A 21,132-nucleotide genomic window follows, 5' to 3' on the forward strand; every position below is an offset into this window, starting at 1 on the left:
GTGTGTGAGGAAGGGCGGGGGGTCTGGGGGAGGGGGTTCTGTGTGCGTTGTGTGTGTGAGGGAGGGCAGGGGGTCTGGGGGGGTTCTGTGTGTGTGTGAGGAAGGGCGGGGGGTCTGGGGGACAGGGTTCTGTGTGTGTTAGAGGGGGTTCTGTGTGTGTGTTAGAGGGTTTTATGTGTGTGTGTTAGAGGGGGTTCTGTGTGTGTGTTAGAGGGGGTTCTGTGTGTGTGTTAGAGGGGGTTATGTGTGTGTGTTAGAGGGGGTTCTGTGTGTGTGTTAGAGGGGGTTCTGTGTGTGTGTTAGAGGGGGTTCTGTGTGTGTGTTAGAGGGGGTTCTGTGTGTGTGTTAGAGGGGGTTCTGTGTGTGTGTTAGAGGGGGTTCTGTGTGTGTGTTAGAGGGGGTTCTGTGTGTGTGTTAGAGGGGGTTATGTGTGTGTGTTAGAGGGGGTTCTGTGTGTGTGTTAGAGGGGGTTCTGTGTGTGTGTTAGAGGGGGTTATGTGTGTGTGTTAGAGGGGGTTCTGTGTGTGTGTTAGAGGGGGTTCTGTGTGTGTGTTAGAGGGGGTTCTGTGTGTGTGTTAGAGGGGGTTCTGTGTGTGTGTTAGAGGGGGTTCTGTGTGTGTGTTAGAGGGGGTTCTGTGTGTGTGTTAGAGGGGGTTCTGTGTGTGTGTTAGAGGGGGTTCTGTGTGTGTGTTAGAGGGGGTTATGTGTGTGTGTTAGAGGGGGTTCTGTGTGTGTGTTAGAGGGGGTTATGTGTGTGTGTGTTAGAGGGGGTTCTGTGTGTGTGTTAGAGGGGGTTCTGTGTGTGTGCTAGAGGGGGTTATGTGTGTGTGTTAGAGGGGGTTCTGTGTGTGTGTTAGAGGGGGTTCTGTGTGTGTGTTAGAGGGGGTTCTGTGTGTGTGTTAGAGGGGGTTATGTGTGTGTGTTAGAGGGGGTTATGTGTGTGTGTTAGAGGGGGTTGTGTGTGTGTGTTAGAGGGGGTTCTGTGTGTGTGTGTTAGAGGGGGTTCTGTGTGTGTGTTAGAGGGGGTTCTGTGTGTGTGTTAGAGGGGGTTCTGTGTGTGTGTTAGAGGGGGTTCTGTGTGTGTGTTAGAGGGGGTTCTGTGTGTGTGTTAGAGGGGGTTATGTGTGTGTGTTAGAGGGGGTTCTGTGTGTGTGTTAGAGGGGGTTCTGTGTGTGTGTTAGAGGGGGTTCTGTGTGTGTGTTAGAGGGGGTTCTGTGTGTGTGTTAGAGGGGGTTCTGTGTGTGTGTTAGAGGGGGTTCTGTGTGTGTGTTAGAGGGGGTTCTGTGTGTGTGTTAGAGGGGGTTGTGTGTGTGTGTTAGAGGGGGTTATGTGTGTGTGTTAGAGGGGGTTCTGTGTGTGTGTTAGAGGGGGTTCTGTGTGTGTGTTAGAGGGGGTTATGTGTGTGTGTTAGAGGGGGTTCTGTGTGTGTGTTAGAGGGGGTTCTGTGTGTGTGTTAGAGGGGGTTCTGTGTGTGTGTTAGAGGGGGTTATGTGTGTGTGTTAGAGGGGGTTGTGTGTGTGTGTTAGAGGGGGTTGTGTGTGTGTGTTAGAGGGGGTTCTGTGTGTGTGTGTTAGAGGGGGTTCTGTGTGTGTGTTAGAGGGGGTTCTGTGTGTGTGTTAGAGGGGGTTATGTGTGTGTGTTAGAGGGGGTTATGTGTGTGTGTTAGAGGGGGTTGTGTGTGTGTGTTAGAGGGGGTTCTGTGTGTGTGTTAGAGGGGGTTATGTGTGTGTGTTAGAGGGGGTTGTTCTCATCCAAACAAAAACAAAACAAATATTTCTTAACGATGCAAAGTTAACCAACTGGGTTCAGACATCAGTTCAACGTCTAGTTTCCATTTACATCTGTTTGCACCTTCAACTAACGTGAATTCAACGTGAAATCAGCAAAACATTTCACCGTGTCATTGGATTTAGATTAAAAGTTGGGTGAAAAAAGACAACATGCGTTGACAGTGATTACTTTTTATAAATCCAATCAGTTTTCCACGTTGATTCAATGTAATCACATAGATTTTTGGGGTTGAAATCACATGGAAAGACGTTGATTGATTGATTGATTTTTCCTCAGGGGGAAGTGAAGTGACCAAACACGAACACATACAAACAGGAAAGCACAACCACTTTGAATGGTCTTAATTAAAGCCTCAGGACTGTGAGACAGAAATCTTTATATGTGGCTCTGTTGACTGTAATGCTCTCGAAGGAATAACTCCTCTGAGTGTACAGAACATTAGGAACACCATCCTAACATTGAGTTGCACCCCCCTTAGCCCTCAGAACAGCCTCAATTCATCTGGGCATGGACACTTCAAGATGTCGAAAGCGTTCAACAGCGATGCTGGCCCATATTGACTCCAATGCTTCCCACAGTTGTGTCAAGTTGGCTGGATGTCCTTTGGGTGGTGGACCATTCTTGATAGACATGGGAAACTGTTGAGGTGAAAAACCCAGCAGCAGTACAGTTCTTGACACACTCAAACTGGTGCGCCTGTCACCTACTACCATACCCCAAGTTAAAGATACTTAAATATTCGTTTTTTCCATTCACTCTCTGAATGGCACAAATACACAATCCATGTCTGAAGGCTTAAAAATCTTTCTTTCTCCTCCCCTTCATCTACACTGATTGTAGTGGATTTAACAGGTGACATCATTAAGGGATCATAGCTTTCACCCGGATCCACCTGGTCAGTCTATGACATGGAAACCCTCAGTGTATATTCCAATGAGAGGATCTGTTTGCGTCTAATGTACTTAAAGGGAAATTAGCACCATGCCCCAACATCAATATATGTGAAAACGGCCCATTTCTATGTTTTGTAGTGAAAAAAGAAAGAGGAAGACAAGTGTTTCCAATGACATCTTCATCCAATTAGTGGACAATTAGGAGGCAATGCCTTGTCATAATTGGTTAAAATCACATGTAGCACACCGATGATGTCATTGGAAACACTTATCTTCCTCTTTCTTTTTCCTACAAAACATAGAATTGCACCATTTTCACATATGTTGATGTTGGGGTAATGCTGGAGATGATATGAAGTTGACATTTAAAAAAAAAAATACCTTTAAAAGTTGTGAATCATTTGGGTTGGATTTTTGTTCTTTGGCCAGAATGATGAACCAACACTACATGTACGTCAGTAGCTGCCCAGATAAGGATGAGCGATTCATGGACTGGATCACTGACTCGGACCAGGGTTTAGAGATAACACAATGAGAGGAAGAGAGATGAAATTATTATGGCTTTGTCATCTCGAGAATAGACTCAATTAATATAATTATAAAAAGGTCAATTTTACCAAGATTATTTTATCTGGAAGTAGGAAAGCACAGAGGCTCGTAGGGGTCACAGGGTCACGTTCCCCCTCAGAGGTGTCCTTTAAAAAAATATATATATGTATTTATTATTTTATTTTTTTAAGTTTGTTGTTGTTGTTTCTCTGTAATACTACTAGTCACCTAGCGATTTAATGAAGTTAGCTTTAGCTAGCCCAGATAGGTTCCCAATCTCATGACTAGCTACCAAGAATCCATTGCAGGCCATCAGTAAATAGATTATTTAACTATTTTAGTCGGCATGCCTGCTGGTAAGGTTGGTAGTCTTCAGAAAAGCAAGCAATAACTAAATGTACTGAATAACACACAGGCCTTTCATTCTTTTACCCAGAGATGCAGAGAAGCTTATTTCATTGCTTTATAAAAGGAACCACCAGTCAGGAGGATTGAGACAGCTCAAGATGTATGCTTAGATATGGAGAGAAATATACATATATTTTTTATATAGAATTGAGCATAATGATTATAGCTCTATAATGCAGGAAAAAGCTGTTTCAGGTGTTTGAAAATTGCTAAATGTGTTGGGTAGCTGAAGTAGGAGACCGCAGGTTATACGTCTGCATTGACAAACTAATGGAAGTCTGCCTGTCCATCATATCTCTCTCTCTCTCTCTCTCTCTCTCTCTCTCTCTCTCTCTCTCTCTCTCTCTCTCTCTCTCTCTCTCTCTCTCTCTCTCTCTCTCTCTCTCTCTCTCTCTCTCTCTCTCTCTCTCTCTCTCTCTCTCTCTCTCTCTCTCTCTCTCTCTCTCTCTCTCTCTCTCTCTCTCTCTCTCTCTCTCTCACTCTCTCTTTCTCCCTCTCTCCATCTCTCCAACCCCTCTCTCTTTCACTAGGTTTCTGTCTCGAAGTCTGCAACCCCTCTTTCTCTCACTAGCTCTCTGTTTCTAAGTCTCCAACCCCTCCCTCTCTTGTTCCACTCTCTCCATCCCCCTCCTCTCTGTGATGAAAGTGAAAAGGGGATGCAGGGGGCAGCACCAAAGGGAGGGGTGTGCCCCTCTATAAGAGGTCTGAGCAACAGCCTGTCTGTATAGATGAAATACACTGAGAAAGAAGACAGGACACTAACTAGAGCTGCTGCACTGTAGACCAAAATCACTTAAAGGACCTGCGCCCAAACTCCTCTATAGTACTCAGGTAAGACTGACCGTAGACCTTCAGGCTTGGCTTACGGTGGGGGTGGGGGGGGGGGGGGAACTCACCTGGCTTGATTTGTTGCTGGGACATTTCCCTGGCTGATACTGAAGGAGTTTGGGTTCAGTTTTAAACCTGAGAAGTTGCCAAACAGCTTAGTGCAGCTTATCTTCTGGTGGTTGGTTTATTTATAGGGTGGCTTGTGTTTTTAGGGTTAGTTAGTTATCAGTTTGAGCAATGTAGAATTTCTCTCTGGGTTCTTGCTGAAGTATGCAGGAGTTTTTACAGGTATTTACAGGTAAAGCATGTAGAATGCCACTGAAACAAATGAGTTAAAAAGGAAAATAAAAACCACACAGTAAGTGAGCAACAATTTGGTAGATTAGACAGATTTATTTGATGCAATATCAAGACATAAGGAGAGGACAATAAATTGCTAAGGAGAAGAAAGTACTATTACTTTGGATTTTATTCATCAAGTTAGAATGTGAAATAACATGGCAATATTTTATCTTGATAATGATTTCATTGGGTTGTATGGTATATTCTTCATGGAGTTTCGCGATGTGTACAAGAGTAACTGCTGCTACACAGTCACTGCTTAAACCGAGCACTCTTTCTCTTTTATTTGCTCTATTTTTCTTTCTGTGTTCTCTCTCTCTCTTTGTGTTCTCTCTCTCTTTCTGTGCTCTCTCTCTTTGTCTTCTCTTTCTCTTTCTGTGCTCTATCTCTCTCTGTACTCTCTCTCTCTTTCTGTGCTCTCTTTCTCATTCAGTGCTCTCTCTCTCTCTTTCTGTGCTCTCTCTCTCTTTCTGTGCTCTCTCTCTCTCTTTCTGTGCTCTCTCTCTCTCTCTGTGCTCTCTCTCTCTTGCTGTGCTCTCTCTCTCTTTCTGTGCTCTCTCTCTCTTTCTGTGCTCTCTCTCTCTTTCTGTGCTCTCTCTCTCTGTGCTCTCTTTCTCTTTCTGTGCTCTCTCTCTCTCTCTGTGCTCTCTCTCTTTCTGTGCTCTCTCTCTCTTTCTGTGCTCTCTCTCTCTCTCTGTGCTCTCTCGCGCTCTTTCTGTGCTCTTTTTCTCTTTCTGTGCTCTCTCCCTCTATGTGTTCTCTCGCTCTTTCTGTGCTCTCTCTCTCTGTCTTCTCTCTCTTTCTGTGCTCTTTCTCTCTTTCTGTGCTCTCTCTCTCTTTCTGTGCTCTCTCTCTCTTTCTGTGCTCTCTCTCTCCTTGTGTTCTCTCTTTCTGTGCTCTCTCTCTCTCTCTCTCTCTCTCTCTCTCTCTCTCTCTCTCTCTCTCTCTGTCTTCTCTCTCTTTCTGTGCTCACTCTCTCTTTCTGTGCTCTCTCTCTTTCTGTGCTCTCTCGCTCTTTCTGTGCTCTCTCTCTCTCTCTGTGCTCTCTTTCTCTTTCTGTGCTCTCTCTCTCTCTTTCTGTGCTCTCTCTCTCTCTTTCTGTGCTCTCTCTCTCTCTTTCTGTGCTCTCTCTCTCTCTTTCTGTGATCTCTCTCTCTCTCTGTGCTCTCTCTCTTTCTGTGCTCTCTCTCTTTCTGTGCTCTCTCTCTTTCTGTGCTCTCTCTCTTTCTGTGCTCTCTTTCTCTTTCTGTGCTCTCTCTCTCTTTCTGTGCTCTCTCTCTCTTTCTGTGCTCTCTCTTTCTGTGCTCTCTCTCTCTCTTTCTGTGCTCTTTCGCTCTCTTCTGTGCTCTCTCTCTTTCTGTGCTCTTTCTCGCTGTTCTCGGTGCTCGTGGCACAGTTAAAGTCCTGACCCTTGACAGGAGCATATTTCTCCCATCACTCTCATTATCCTCCTATTGATCCCCTGGTCTTTAAATCGATGCATCTCCACCGAGACGATGCAAGACTATTATTTTCCACAGTTAACACCCCAGGGAGAAGGTTAAATCTTTATGCTTTCGGTGCAAAATACTGTCTGCAAAGAAATTTCCTGTTGATGATCTGATGACGGCAGAGAACTAACCACATAGCTGCCCATGACTTAGGCTAAAGCCCGGGGGCAGTTTCTGTTGCTTTCCAGGACTCACTTTGTGTGTTCTGTCAATGGACCACCACCACCACTTAATGAGGGGCTATCTACAGCTGAAGTCCATAAATCGTTTGTTCACAGTAGGGGAGAGTGGGGTAAGTTGAGCCCTTTTATACATTCAGCATCACTCCGTCAAGGGCAATATATTGTTCTTTCTAACAAACATCTACATATATTTCAGGATGTTGTGTATCCCTGGAAATAATATGAATTCATGTAGACATTACAGTTTTGAAAACATAGCTTGTCCAAAAAAAGTGATCTCCTGGCACTTTTTTGTTTGCCTTGGGGTAGGTTAAGCTGCTGGAGAGGGTAAGTTAAGCCGACTACAAATTTCTATACTGAATGAAATACTTAAATTGTCTCACCTTACCCCAAGGCAAACGTTTTGACTACATTAGCCCACACAGCTTCAAGGATGCACTTTCATGCTGGTTTAGGACCTCATATTGAAGCTTATAGAGACCCCAAATGATGTATAGACCAATCTTACAATTATCTACTTTGGTTTAGATACAAGCATCATGAAACCTCTAACACAATACATTCATTTGATTTGGTGAAAGTCCGTTTTTTGGGCCTAACTTGCTGACCACTTTTTTTCCATGTGGTTTCTTCCTTCACAGACTCCATGCAATTATGACCTATTTCAAAAAAGATTTGGTCAAATTATAAATTTTGTGTATGGTTTCCATACAGAAACAAGGGTGACTCAACTTACCTCTTTGGCTCAATTTACCCCACTCTCCCATACTAGAATTATATTTACTGCCTAGAGCTATTCTGGTGCTGTGAATGAGAGGAAAGCCCTAGACAGTTAGCAGTGCAGTGGGTTAACATACAAGCCTTACTGCACCAACCCTGAATGAACTAATTCAATATAAGAGTGTTAGTGAGGTGCTCAGGGTCCTATACAGATGTAGAATCTTAATGTGATCACCCTGTTGCAGGAGAACATTCCTGCAATGCAGGAAATGTAAAACCTGTAGTGTATTTGAGGTTCAAAAACTGGTTCAAATTAAGATCCCACATCTGTAGTTTTTGTTCCTCTGTCATTCATTTGACATAGAATCAGAATTGTCTGCTATTTGATGGACATGGTTTCTTTTAGAAATTATACAATGTTCCTTACTAAAGCCAATATTGGGTTAATCGGGATCAGTTTAATTCCTGTCTTTTAATTTGCTTTGATTATAAACGTAATCTATACCTGGTTACCTAGATTATTTTAAAGGCTTATTCCATACCTGGTTGAACAGTGGTTTGATGGAGGGGGTTTTCTTTGAATATCAATCAATATCAATTTGGGTTTGTTCAAAGGAGTCAATCAGGATTAGCTTTCAACTGATTATAGGCTTAAGCTGTACATGGCTAGCTGCCCCGTGGGAGATAAAGGCTAATCGGGGGGTGAATATTGCAGTTTCCAGAGAGAGGTGAAGGCACAGAGGGACCCAAGAGGTCAGGTTCAAAGCTACAAATTGACTGGAGCTGCTATCGGTCAAACTTCATTATAGATAGAGGTTTCAGAGCACAATGGAAATCTACTCAATCAAATTAGCCTTTTAGTTTTCTCAGAAGATACTCCATATATACGCTGTGTTTCAAATTAGGCTTGCGTTAGCTCCCTAAGCAAATGCTTAGCCTTTAGCTCAGTGGGCTTTTACAGCTTTACGGTGCACAGACGACCCAGGGTGAAACCCAGTAGACGGATAATATCGTCTCAGGGAAAGGGTTTTCTCCACTTAGTCTGCGTCTTCTGATTAGACACAGAGAAAGAGATAAAGAGTGTGTGTGTGTGTGTGTGTGTGCGCAACCAGCTCTCACAGTCTCACGTCAGAATTAGACGTTCCTCCATGTTTCTCAAACGTCAAATTTTGAAGTGTTTAAGGTTAAGTTTACACGTTAACTCAAATTTGTAAGGTTAGGGTCAAGTTTAGGCATTAACTCAGAGTGGTTATGGTAAGGGTTAAGGTTAAGGTTAGGGTTAAGTTTAGGCATTAACTCAGAGTGGTTATGGTAAGGGTTAAGGTTTGGGATAGGCTGAAAACAAATCTCATAACCAACTTTCTATTGCAGGATTCGAACATGTGACCTTTGATATCAGAGGCAGATGCTTACAAAACCAAAACCTACTTGAAGGTAACATCGCTCACTATTGCCCCTAGTGGCCGATTGTCATGTCAATGACCTGACCTGGCTGGTGTGCGTGTGCATGTTTGCTCGCCTGCGTGTGTGCGTGTGCCTGTGTGCATATCTCCGTGCCTACAAACTTGCTCGCCTGTGTATGTGTGTGTGTGTGTGTGTGTATGTGTGTGTGTGTGTGTGTGTGTGTGTGTGTGTGTGTGTGTGTGTGTGTGTGTGTGTGTGTGTGTGTGTGTGTGTGTGTGTGTGTGTGTGTGTGTGTGTGTGTGTGTGTGTGTGTGTGTGTGTGTGTGTGTGTGTGTGTGTGTGTGTGTGTGTGTGTGTGTAAAAGAGAGAGAAAGAGAGAGGAGTGTGTAAATGTGATTTTAAAGGGATTTCAAGACAATTAGATGCGGCCTCCTCAGACCTGGGGGCAAAATAATTCAAAGCTCTCATCATCCGGCACGACACAGATTTGAGGAAACTGTGAAATTAGCTCTTGATCAGCTCTCTGTTGTTCTTCTGTGCAACCGTTTGAACGGGCCTCAGCATCAGATAGAGGACCAAGATACGTTCTACTCTGGAGTTATGTCAGTGACATGGTGTATGTTACGCTAGTTTGTAACAGTTGTACAGTTGTTGGAAACCCTCCCGTATAGTTGTGGATCAGTTGTATAGTACTACTACCGGCAGTAGAAGGCAGCCACTCAGCTCGAGAAAAAAGAACCCATTAAGACTAAAGGGATCCCTATTTGAAAGTCATCAAACTGCATTCCTAATATGGATGCCATACTGGATACGTTTTACAAATCTCGGATGAATTGAGGGAGAAATAAAATAAAAAAACTCTATGTTTTGCATAAGCCTATAGTACGCAGAGCCCCAATTGAGAACCCATTCCAACAAGTTGTGTCCTGGGTCATGTGTTCGATAGGCACGAAATGGAAGAAAACGTGTTAAAACACTGAAATAGGGACATGCAACATTAACTCATCCAATAAGAACGCTCATTTTCATTACGTCGTGCCTTCTGGAACACCACCCCATTTACACAACCTACTGAGAAGAGTCCTGAATCTCCCTTGAAAAGCAGATAATGAAAAGAAGCGTTGTTCTTCTTTTTTCCTAAGTGGCTCTTCCTTGTTGGATAAAACAGGAGCTGAACAGGATGACACGCGACAAGATGTGTTTGGAGGGGAAACGGCGGTGGGTGAGGACTTTGTGTCCATTACCCCTCAATTCCTGACAGGGGTATTCTTTGTCTGCCACATCACGGGTGTCACATCACATCAACTCTGCAGCTGCCTTTCACAGCATCACTGCAGGTCTGAGTCAGGTGTGTTATGCTATTATTATTAAATACAGATGTAGGATCTTAATTTGAGCCAGTTTGCTACAGCAGGAAAATAATCCCGCAACAACAGGAAATGTGAATTATTATGTGGATTATAATTAATGGACATTTTTTGTAGGGGTTGATACATTTTTCGTAAGGGAAATTCAATTCAGAAACCTCAAATACACTAGAAGTCTAAAAGTTCCTGCATTGCAGGAAAGTTTGCCTGCAACAGGGTGATCAAATTAAGATCCTACATCTGTATAAGACAGTGTATAGTTATGTAGCCTCTGACTAGTCTCTAACAACCGGATGTTCCAGATTTCAGTGGAGATGGAAAAAGAGCCTGCATCTACTCCTCCACATTTACTGGATTGGTTAAAACCTCTCTAGGGTAACCTCTCCTGGCCAACATCCAGTGAGATTGCAGAGCGCCAAATTCAAATACAGAAATACTCATTATAAAAATTCAGAAAACAAAACATATTTTACATAGGTTTAAAGATGAACTTCTTGTGAATCCAACCACGGTGTCAGATTTAAAAAATGCTTTACGGCGAAAGCATACCTTACGATTATTTGAGAACATAGCCCAGCAGACAAATCATTACAAACAGTAACCAGCCAAGTAGAAGAGTTACACAAGTCAGAAATAGAGATAAAATTAATCACTTACCTTTGATGATCTTTATATGGTTGCACTCAGAAGACATTCATTTACTCAATAAATGTTCCTTTTGTTCGATAAAGTCTCTCTTTATATCCAAAAACGTTTTCTTCAGTAATCCATAGGCTCAAACGCAGTCACAACAGGCAGACAAAAAATCCAAATGGTATCCGTAAAGTTCATAGAAACATGTCAAATGATGTTTGTATTCAATCCTCAGGTTGTTTTTAGCCTAAATAATCGATAATATTTCAACCGGACAATAACGTCGTCAATATAAAAGGTAAACATGAAAGGCACGGCAGGGTCCACTCATTCAGACTGCTCTTACTCCCTCATTTTTCAGAATACAAGCCTGAAACAATTTCTAAAGACTGTTGACATCTAGTGGAAGGCATAGGAACTGCATTTTGAGTCCTAAGTCAATGGATACTGTAATGGCATTGAATAGAAAACTACAAAACCCCAAAAAATCCTACTTCCTGAATGGATTTTTCCCAGGTTTTCGCCTGCCAAATCAGTTATGTTATACTCACAGACACTATTTTAACAGTTTTGGAAACTTTAGAGTGTTTTCTATCCAAATCTACCAGTTATATGCATATCATATCTTCTGGGCCCGAGTAGCAGGCAGTTTTATTTGTGCATGCTTTTCATCCAAAATTCCGAATGCTAACCCCTACCCTAGAGAAGTTTTAAACAGAGCAGAAGATAACCTCCCCTGACAGCTTTTTCCTTCTCCTAAAGACCAGTATGTAGGGGATCTAGTTTCAGGTGTTTCTTTTACACCTACTATGTTAGGTTAATAATTATATTATGGTTTCTTGATAGATTTTCACATCAGGTTCACAATGTTCTCACCTTGGTATGGTCATTTGTCCATATTTCTTGGTCCGTTCAGATTGTGGGTTCATCTTCATCAACTTTTAGTGATAGATGAAATGCGCCTGATGGCGTTAATGATAGTGGAATAATAATAGCTACTGTAAATTGGACAGTGCAGTGAGATTAACAAGAATTTAAGCTTTCTGCACATATAAGACATGTCTATGTAGAGCAGGTATTCCCAGGGGTACGCGCAATGCCATTGGGGGTACGCCAAATAAAAATGGGATTCACATTTTTTTCTTCACATTTTCAAACAATCCATTTATATTTTCCAACGGGGCTATACATTTGGGTGAGTTTTTCTTCTCGCCTGAGTAGCCTAATTTCACTGACAAAAATACATTTAAACCATCTTTTGTTCAGCGAAATAACAACACAATGTCAAATACAGGTAGCCTAGTCAAATAGTTAACATTCAATCACATTAACCGTTATTCTCTCACAGGAATTCCACTAACGGTCCGTATGTAGCCAAACAAAGCTGCTGCTCATGTTGGTATCTGTACTGATGGCGCAAAAGCCATGACAGGGACACATAGTGGGGAGGTAACGTGAGTGCAAGCAGTTGCTCCGACGCCACTTGGGTACACTGCAGCATCCACCGTGAGGCTCTTGCTGCCAAGGGAATGCCTGACAGCTTGAAAGACGTTTTGGACACTACAGTGAAAATGGTTAACTTTGTTAAAAAGCAAGGCACCTGCTCTTGTGTATTTTCTGCACTATGCAATGATATAGGCAGCGACCATGTAACGCTTTTACAACATACAGAAGTGCGCTGGTTATCAAGGGGCAAAGTATTGACACGTTTTTTAATTGAGAGACGAGCTTAAAGTTTTCTTTACTGATTATAATTTGCACTTGTCTGACCACTTGCATGATGACGAGTTTCTCATACAACTGGCCTATCTGGGTGATGTTTTTTCTCGCTTGAATGATCTGATTCTAGGATTACAGGGACTGTCAGCAACTATATTCAATGTGTGGGACAAAATTGAGGCTATGACTAAGAAGTTGGAGCTCTTCTCTGTCTGCATTAACAAGGACAACAGACAGGTCTTCCATCATTGTATGATTTTTTTGTGTGCAAATGAACTCAAGCTTTCGGACAATGTCAAATGTGATATAGCGAAGCACCTGAGTGAGTTGGGTGTGCATTTACGCAGGGAATTTCCCAAAATGGATGACACAAACAACTGGATTCGTTATCCCTTTCATGCCCTGCCTCCAGTCCACTGAACAAGAGAGCCTCATCAAAATTGCAACAAGCGGTTCGAGAATTTTTTATTTAATCAGAAGCTACTGACAGATTTCTGGATTGGGCTGCTCTCAGATTATCATGCCTTGGCAAATCGCTCTGTTAAGATACTGATGCCCTTTGCAACCATGTATCTATGTGAGAGTGGATTCTCGGCCCTCACTAGCATGAAAACTAAATACAGGCAACAGACTGTGTGTGGAAAATGATTTAAGACTGAGACTCTCTCCAATACAACCCAACATTACAGAGTTATGTGCATCCTTTCAACCACAACCTTCTCATTAACTTGTGGTGAGTTATTCACAATTTTCGATGAGCAAATAAGGTTTTATATGTAAGATGGTTAAATAAAAAGCAAAATTATTGATTATTATTATATTATTATTTGTGCCTTGGTCCTATAAGAGCTCTTTGTCACTTCCCACGAGCTGGCCTGTGACTAAGACTCACACTCATTCTTATGTTTAAAAGAAAGCTTTTCATCTATCCAGATGGCCAGATATTTGTAAGCAGGAACACGATCTAAAGTACATATGCTTAAATCATCATTGTTATTTTTATGCGCTCTAAAGAACAACATATACTTAGTTTTACCTGCATTCAATGCTAATTTCAGGTCAATAAAGATTTTCTGTAATACAATGAAGGCAGGCTGTATTTCAGATAGTGCCTGGTCAACTTTGGGGGCAATAGCCTACACAACAGTATCATCGGCATACAAGTGCAGGTAAAATGTTTTTACAGACAAGTTGTTAATGTCAACTGTAAAAAATACAGGACCCAGAATTGATCCCTGTGGTACACCTTTCGTAATATCCAGGAAACCTGATTTAACACCATCAGTAGATACACATTGACTTATATCTGTCAAGTAATTTTTAAACCAGTTACATGCAGCTAGGCTAATTGAGGAAAGCCTCTGAATTAGCAGTGAGTGATCAACAGTATCGAAAGCCTTTGACAGGTCAGTGAAGAGGCAGCACAATGTTGCCTTTTGTCCATACAGTTAACCACATTATTTAAAATTAGGGATGCAGCAAAGATAGAGCTATGACTTGGTCTAAACCCTGACTGATGCACATTTAGAATACATTCAAAGATAAGAAAGATCTTAGCTGAAAATTAATCAAGGATTCTAATATTTTAGCTAGGCAAGAAAGTTTAGAAATAGGGCGGTAATTATTTAGGTCACAGAGGTCACCACCTTTGTGAAGGGGGAGTACATGGGCCGCCTTCCAAACCTTGGGGATAGTACCAGATATAATCGTCAGGTAAAACATATGTGTTAAAGATTCAACAATCAGGGGGCCAGAGAGCTGCAGCAACAATGGATCAAGCATATCAGCCCCAGTGGATGTTTTTTACATCAATCTTTAACAATGCATCTAGCACATCACAGATAATATATTTTTTGTATTAATAATGGTGGAATGATGGCGTCAAGGATGGTGGCATAACGGTGTCAAGATGGTGTCAATGATGGTGGAATGATGGTGTCAACAATGGTGTCAATTATGGTGGAATGATGGTGACTGATGCTATCAATGATGTTGGAATGATGGTGTCAATGATGGTGAAATGATGGTGGAATGCTGTGTCAATGATGGTGGAATGATGGTGGAATGGTGGTGTTAATGATGGTGGAATGATGGTGTCAATGATGTTGGAATGGTGTGCCAATAATTGTGGCATGATGGTGTCAATGATGATGTCAATAATGGTGTCAATGATGGTGGAATGGTGTGCCAATGATGGTGGCATGATGGTGTCATTGATGGTGTCAATGATGGTGTCAATGATGGTGTTAATGATGGTGGAATGATGTGCCAATGACGGTGGAATGATGGTGTCAAGGATGTTGGAATGACGGTGTCAATGATGGTAGAATGACGGTGTCAATGATGGTAGAATGATGGTGTCAATGATGGTGAATGATGAATGGTTTGGTGATAGTGTGAACGGGGTGTGAGTTGATGATGTGGTGAGGTTTGTGATAGATCGGTTTCCCACACCTGACCTCGAGCCCTTCCATTCCACCTATTGTAACTGTACCTGTGCTTGTGGATTAGTGAAACATTTGAATCAGGTGGGCTGCTGGTACTGAAATGTATTCAAAATGTATTTGGTCTTCATATTGTGAAAAAGCTCAAAGTAAAAAATGTAAAATGTACTTGCCAGTTGTAATGAATACATGGAAATTATTTGCCACAAGCTTTGACGACTGTGTGCTGTCCCTGTGTTGGCCTGTGGCTTGGTGACAAAGTTATAATCACATGTCACATTTGATCCATCAACAATGGTAGGTGAATATACACCCTAATAAATACAATAATACACTCTGCCCACAGCCAGCTGGGTGACTGGGATGTGTACTGTATCACCATGGTTGTCAATCTGATCAAAGGGCCTAGTCACTGTCTTATGACTGATGTGTGTGTGTGTGTGTGTGTGTGTGTGTGTGTGTGTGTGTGTGTGTGTGTGTGTGTGTGTGTGTGTGTGTGTGTGTGTGTGTGTGTGTGTGTGTGTGTGTGTGTGTGTGTGTGTGTGTGTGTGCGTGTGCGTGTGTGTGTGCTTGTGCTTGCATTCGTGCGTGTGTGAGCGGGCCATGTGACCCTTAGTTTCCTCATCTGACACATTTAATAGAGTTACTCCTGATGGGTTGAAACCCATTAATCGAGATGTATCCCTTGCTAGCCTTAACCAGCCATTGATTACGTGGATGGTGAAAGCATTGGAGGAAATCTCTAAATTTATATTAATCCATCTCTATATTGATCAGTGGTGCTGTGGGACCAATATTGACGTGGGTTTGCGGGGTGGAAGACATTTAAGGGACAGATAATATACTGTTGATGGTGATAGAAGATGAGTAAGATAGTGATGTATTTTATTGATAGAGTTAGAGGTGTATGGTATTGAGGATGATGAGGCTGATGTGTGGTATATCGTCGTGACTGTCAGTCTCGGTTAAGGTTGTGGTTATTCATTTCCTCTCAGTACCATTCTATCCTACTATCTTTTCTTTATTTGACCATTGAAGTCATGAGGTTGAAATGTTTTTGACACAGACCACAGTCACCTCACTGGATGTAAAGTTGATGCAATGTGTTTACAATCTACTATTATTTGAAATGGTCAACATTATTAGTGATTATAACTGATCTGTCTACTCCATCAAAGAATATACTGGTCCTATTACTATTCCAGTGAGCACAAGATGTTAAAATATATAATACGTATTTTCAACCAAAAATAAGTATTTTTAACATCTTTTGCTCATAGGGATGAGTGTAGTGTAGAGGTGGGCAACTCCAGTCCTCAGCGGCCTGATTCGTGTCACACTTTTGACCCAGTCCCAGCTAACATACCTGACTCCAAGAATCATGATCTTCAGTTTAGAATGCAATTAATTTAATCAGATGTGTTTGCTAGGGATGCGGAAAGGTGTGACCACTCTGGCCTCCGAGGACTGGTGTTGCCCACCCCTGCTGTAATGGGTACAGACAGTCAGGAGAGACACAGACCCTGTGGAGGATTCCTAGGTTATTATTAGCAGGTCTAGCAGTCAGATTCACCAGAGGACTTTGATGAATCAAATCAAATTAAGAAAATGTTGCTTACATGCGCCGAATACAACTAGTGTAAATTTTACCATGAAATGCTTGCTTACGAGCCCTAGCCAACAATGCACAGTTTGAACAACACAGAGTTTAAAAATTAAATAGTAGCACGAGGAATAAAATAAAATACACAAGAATATATATACAGTACCAGTCAAAAGTTTGGACACCCCTACTCATTCCAGGGTTTTTCTTTATTTTATTTTTTACATTGCAGAATAATAGTGAAGACATCAAAACTATGAAATAATACATATGGAATCATGTAGTAACCAAAAAAGCGTTAAACAAATCAAAATATATGTTATATTTGAAGTAACCACCCTTTGCCTTGATGACAGCTTTGCACACTCTGACATTCTCTCAACCAGCTTCAAGGGTTAGTCACCTGGAATGCATTTCAATTAACAGGTGTGCCTTTTAATTTCTTTCCTTCTTAATGCGTTTGAGCCAATCAGTTGTGTTGTGACATTGTAGGGGTGGTATACAGAAGATATCCCTATTTGGTAAAAGACCAAGTCCATATTAGTCCTGGGGCTCCCGGGTGGTGCAGCGGTCTAAGGCACTGCATCTCAGTGTTAGAGTTGTCACTACAGACACCCTGTTTCGAATCCAGGCTGTATCACAACCGGCCGTGATTGGGAGTCCCATAGGGCGGCGCACAATTGGCCCAGCATCGTCCGGGTTTGGCCAGTGTAGGCCGCCATTGTAAATAATAATTTGTTCTTATCTGACTTGCCTAGTTAAATAAGGTTAAATATTTAAAAAATATACACTACCGTTCAAAAGTTTGGGGTCACTTACAACATACATGAAATGAATAGGAAATATAGTCAAGATGTTAGAAATAATGATTTTCAATTGAAATAATAATTGTGTCCTACAAACTGCTTTCATCAAAGAATCCTCCATTTGCAGCAATTACAGCCTTGCAGACCTTTGGCATTCTAGCTGTCAATTTGTTGAGGTAAACTGAAGAGATTTCCCCCATGCTTCCTGAAGCACCTCCCACAAGTTGGATTGGCTTGATGGGCACTTTTTATGTACCATACAGTCAAGCTGCTCCCACAACAACTCAATAGGTTTGAGATCCGGTGACTGTGCTGGCCACTCCATTATAGACAGAATACCAGCTGACTCCTTCTTCCCTAAATAGTTATTGCATAGTTTGGAGCTGTGCTTTGGGTCAATGTCCTGTTATAAAAGGAGATTGGCTCCAATTAAGCGCCATCCTCAGGGTATGGCATGGCGTTGCAAAATGGAATCATAACCTTCCTTCTTCAAGATCCCTTTAACCCTGTACAAATCTCCCACTTTACCACCACCAAAGCACCCCCAGACCATCACATTGCTTCCACCATGCTTGACAGATGGCTTCAAGCACTCCTCCAGCATCTTTTCATTTTTTCTGCGTCTCACGAATGTTCTTTGTGATCCGAACATCTCAAACTTAGATTAGTCTGTCGATAACACTTTTTCCAATCTTCCTCTGTCCAGTGTCTGTGTTCTATTACCCACCCATTATTTTTATTGGCCAGTCTCAGATAGGGCTTTTTCTTTGCAACTCTGTCTAGAAGGCCAACATCCCGGAGTCGCCTCTTCACTTTTGATGTTGAGACGTGTTTTGCAGGTACTATTTAATGAAGCTGCCAGTTGAGGACTTGTGAGGCGTATGTTTCTCAAACTAGACACTGTAATGTACTTGTCCTCTTGCTCAGTTGTGCACCGGGGTCTCCCAATCCTCTTTCTATTCTGGTTAGAGCCAGTTTGCGCTGTTCTGTGAAGGGAGTAGCACACAGCGTTGTACGAGATCTTCAGTTTCTTGGCAATTTCTCGCATGGAATAGTCTTCATTTCTCAGAACAAGAAAAGACTGACGAGTTTCAGAAGAAAGTTCTTTGTTTCTGGACATTTTGAGCCTGTAATCGAACCCACAAGTGCTGATGCTCCAGATACTCAACTAGTCTAAAGAAGGCCAGTTTTAATGCTCTTTAATCAGGACAACAGTTTTCAGCTACGCTAACATAATTGCAAAAGGGTTTTCTAATGATCAATTAGCCTTTTAAAATTATAAACTTGGATTAGCTAACACAACGTGCCATTGGAACACAGGAGTGATGGTTGTTGATAATGGGCCTCGGTACGCCTATGTAGATATTCAATTAAAAATCAGCCGTTTCCAGCTACAATAGTCATTAACAATGTCTACACTGTATTTCTGATCAATTTGCCACAGGAAAAGAAGACCCAGAGGTACCTTTGCTGCAGAGGATAAGCTCATTAGGGTTAACTGCACCTCAGATTGCAGCCTAAAGAAATTATTCAAAGAGTTAAAATAACAGACATCTCAACATCAACTGTTCAGAGGAGATTGAGTGAATCAGGCTTTCATGGTCGAATTGCTGCAAAGAAACCACTACTAAAGGACACCAATAAGAAGAAGAGATCTGCTTGGGGCATGAAACACGAGCAATGGACATTAGACCAGTGGAAATCTGTCCTTTGGTCTGATGAGTCCAAATTTGAGATTTTTGGTTCCAACCACCGTGTCTTTGTGAGACGCAGAGTAGGTGAACGGATCGTTCCCACCATGAAGCATTTAAAAACATATATATATATATTTCACCTTTATTTAACCAGGTAGGCTAGGTGGTGGAGATGTGATGGTGTGGGGGTGCTTTGCTGGTGACACTGTCTGTGATTTATTTAGAATTCAATGCCATCCCATCTGGGACTATCATTTGTTTTGCAACAGGACAATGACCCAGAACACACCTCCAGGCTGTGTAAGGGCAATTTGACCAAGAAGGAGAGTGATGGAGTGCTGCATCAGATGACCTGGCCTCCACAATTTTTTTTTTTTTTTTTTTCACCTTTATTTAACCAGGTAGGCAAGTTGAGAACAAGTTCTCATTTACAATTGCGACCTGGCCACGATAAAGCAAAGCAGTTCGACACATACAACAACACAGAGTTACACATGGAGTAAAACAAACATACAGTCAATAATACAGTAGAAAAATAAGTCTATATACAATGTGAGCAAGTGAGGTGAGATAAGGGAGGTGAAGGCAAAAAAAGGCCATGGTGGCGACGTAAATACAATATAGCAAGTAAAACACTGGAATGGTTGATTTGCAGTGGAAGAATGTGCAAAGTAGAGATAGAAATAATGGGGTGCAAAGGAGCAAAATAAATAAATAAATAAATACAGTAGGGAAAGAGGTAGTTGTTTGGGCTAAATTATAGATGGGCTATGTACAGGTGCAGTAATCTGTGAGCTGCTCTGACAGCTGGTGCTTAAAGCTAGTGAGGGAGATAAGTGTTTCCAGTTTCAGAGATTTTTGTAGTTCGTTCCAGTCATTGACAACAGAGAACTGGAAGGAGAGACGTCCAAAGGAAGAATTGGTTTTGGGGGTGACCAGAGAGATATACCTGCTGGAGCGCGTGCTACAGGTGGGTGCTGCTATGGTCACCAGCGAGCTGAGATAAGGGGGGACTTTACCTAGCAGGGTCTTGTAGATGACCTGGAGCCAGTGGGTTTGGCGACGAGTATGAAGCGAGGGCCAGCCAACGAGAGCGTACAGGTCGCAGTGGTGGGTAGTATATGGGGCTTTGGTGACAAAACGGATGGCACTGTGATAGACTGCATCACAGTCTATCACAATTTATTGAGTAGGGTATTGGAGGCTATTTTGTAAATGACATCACCAAAGTCGAGGATCGGTAGGATGGTCAGTTTTACAAGGGTATGTTTGGCAGCATGAGTGAAGGATGCTTTGTTGCGAAATAGGAAGCCAATTCTAGATTTAACTTTGGATTGGAGATGTTTGATGTGAGTCTGGAAGGAGAGTTTACAGTCTAACCAGACACCTAGGTATTTGTAGTTGTCCACATATTCTAAGTCAGAGCCGTCCAGAGTAGTGATGTTGGACAGGCGGGCAGGTGCAGGCAGCGATCGGTTGAAGAGCATGCATTTAGTTTTACTTGTATTTAAGAGCAATTGGAGGCCACGGAAGGAGAGTTGTATGGCATTGAAGCTCGCCTGGAGGGTTGTTAACACAGTGTCCAAAGAAGGGCCAGAAGTATACAGAATGGTGTCGTCTGCGTAGAGGTGGATCAGAGACTCACCAGCAGCAAGAGCGACATCATTGATGTATACAGAGAAGAGAGTCGGTCCAAGAATTGAACCCTGTGGCACTCCCATAGAGACTGCCAGAGGCCCGTACAACAGACCCTCCGATTTGACACACTGAACTCTATCAGAGAAGTAGTTGATGAACCAGGCGAGGCAATCATTTGAGAAACCAAGGCTGTCGAGTCTGCCGATGAGGATGTGGTGATTGACAGAGTCGAAAGCCTTGGCCAGGTCAATGAATACGGCTGCACAGTATTGTTTCTTATTGATGGCGGTTAAGATATCGTTTAGGACCTTGAGCGTGGCTGAGGTGCACCCATGACCAGCTCTGAAACCAGATTGCATAGCGGAGAAGGTATGGTGGGATTCGAAATGGTCAGTAATCTGTTTGTTGACTTGGCTTTCGAAGACCTTAGAAAGGCAGGGTAGGATAGATATAGGTCTGTAGCAGTTTGAGTCAAGAGTGTCCACCCCCTTTGAAGAGGGGGATGACCGCAGCTGCTTTCCAATCTTTGGGAATCTCAGACGACACGAAAGAGAGGTTGAACAGGCTAGTAATAGGGCTGGCAACAATTTCAGCAGATAATTTTAGAAAGAAAGGGTCCAG

At 42.3% G+C, this 21,132-nt stretch overlaps 1 protein-coding gene across 2 annotated transcripts in view; it reads left to right on the forward strand.

Annotated features, from left to right (window-relative positions):
* The first annotated feature begins 4,373 nt into the window (after nucleotides 1-4,373).
* The window catches only part of LOC139553807 (prepronociceptin-like), a 46,613-nt gene continuing 29,854 nt past the window's right edge, over nucleotides 4,374-21,132 (forward strand). The window contains exon 1 of one of the 2 annotated variants that reach the window (XM_071366497.1): nucleotides 4,374-4,472. The gene's annotated coding sequence lies outside the window, so the exon portion shown is untranslated. The remainder of the gene's footprint in view (nucleotides 4,473-21,132) is intronic. The other variant, XM_071366498.1, reaches the window with a different exon arrangement.

The sequence above is a fragment of the Salvelinus alpinus genome, chromosome 25 (assembly GCF_045679555.1).
Source record: "Salvelinus alpinus chromosome 25, SLU_Salpinus.1, whole genome shotgun sequence".
In the NCBI taxonomy this organism is placed as follows: Eukaryota; Metazoa; Chordata; class Actinopteri; order Salmoniformes; family Salmonidae; genus Salvelinus; species Salvelinus alpinus.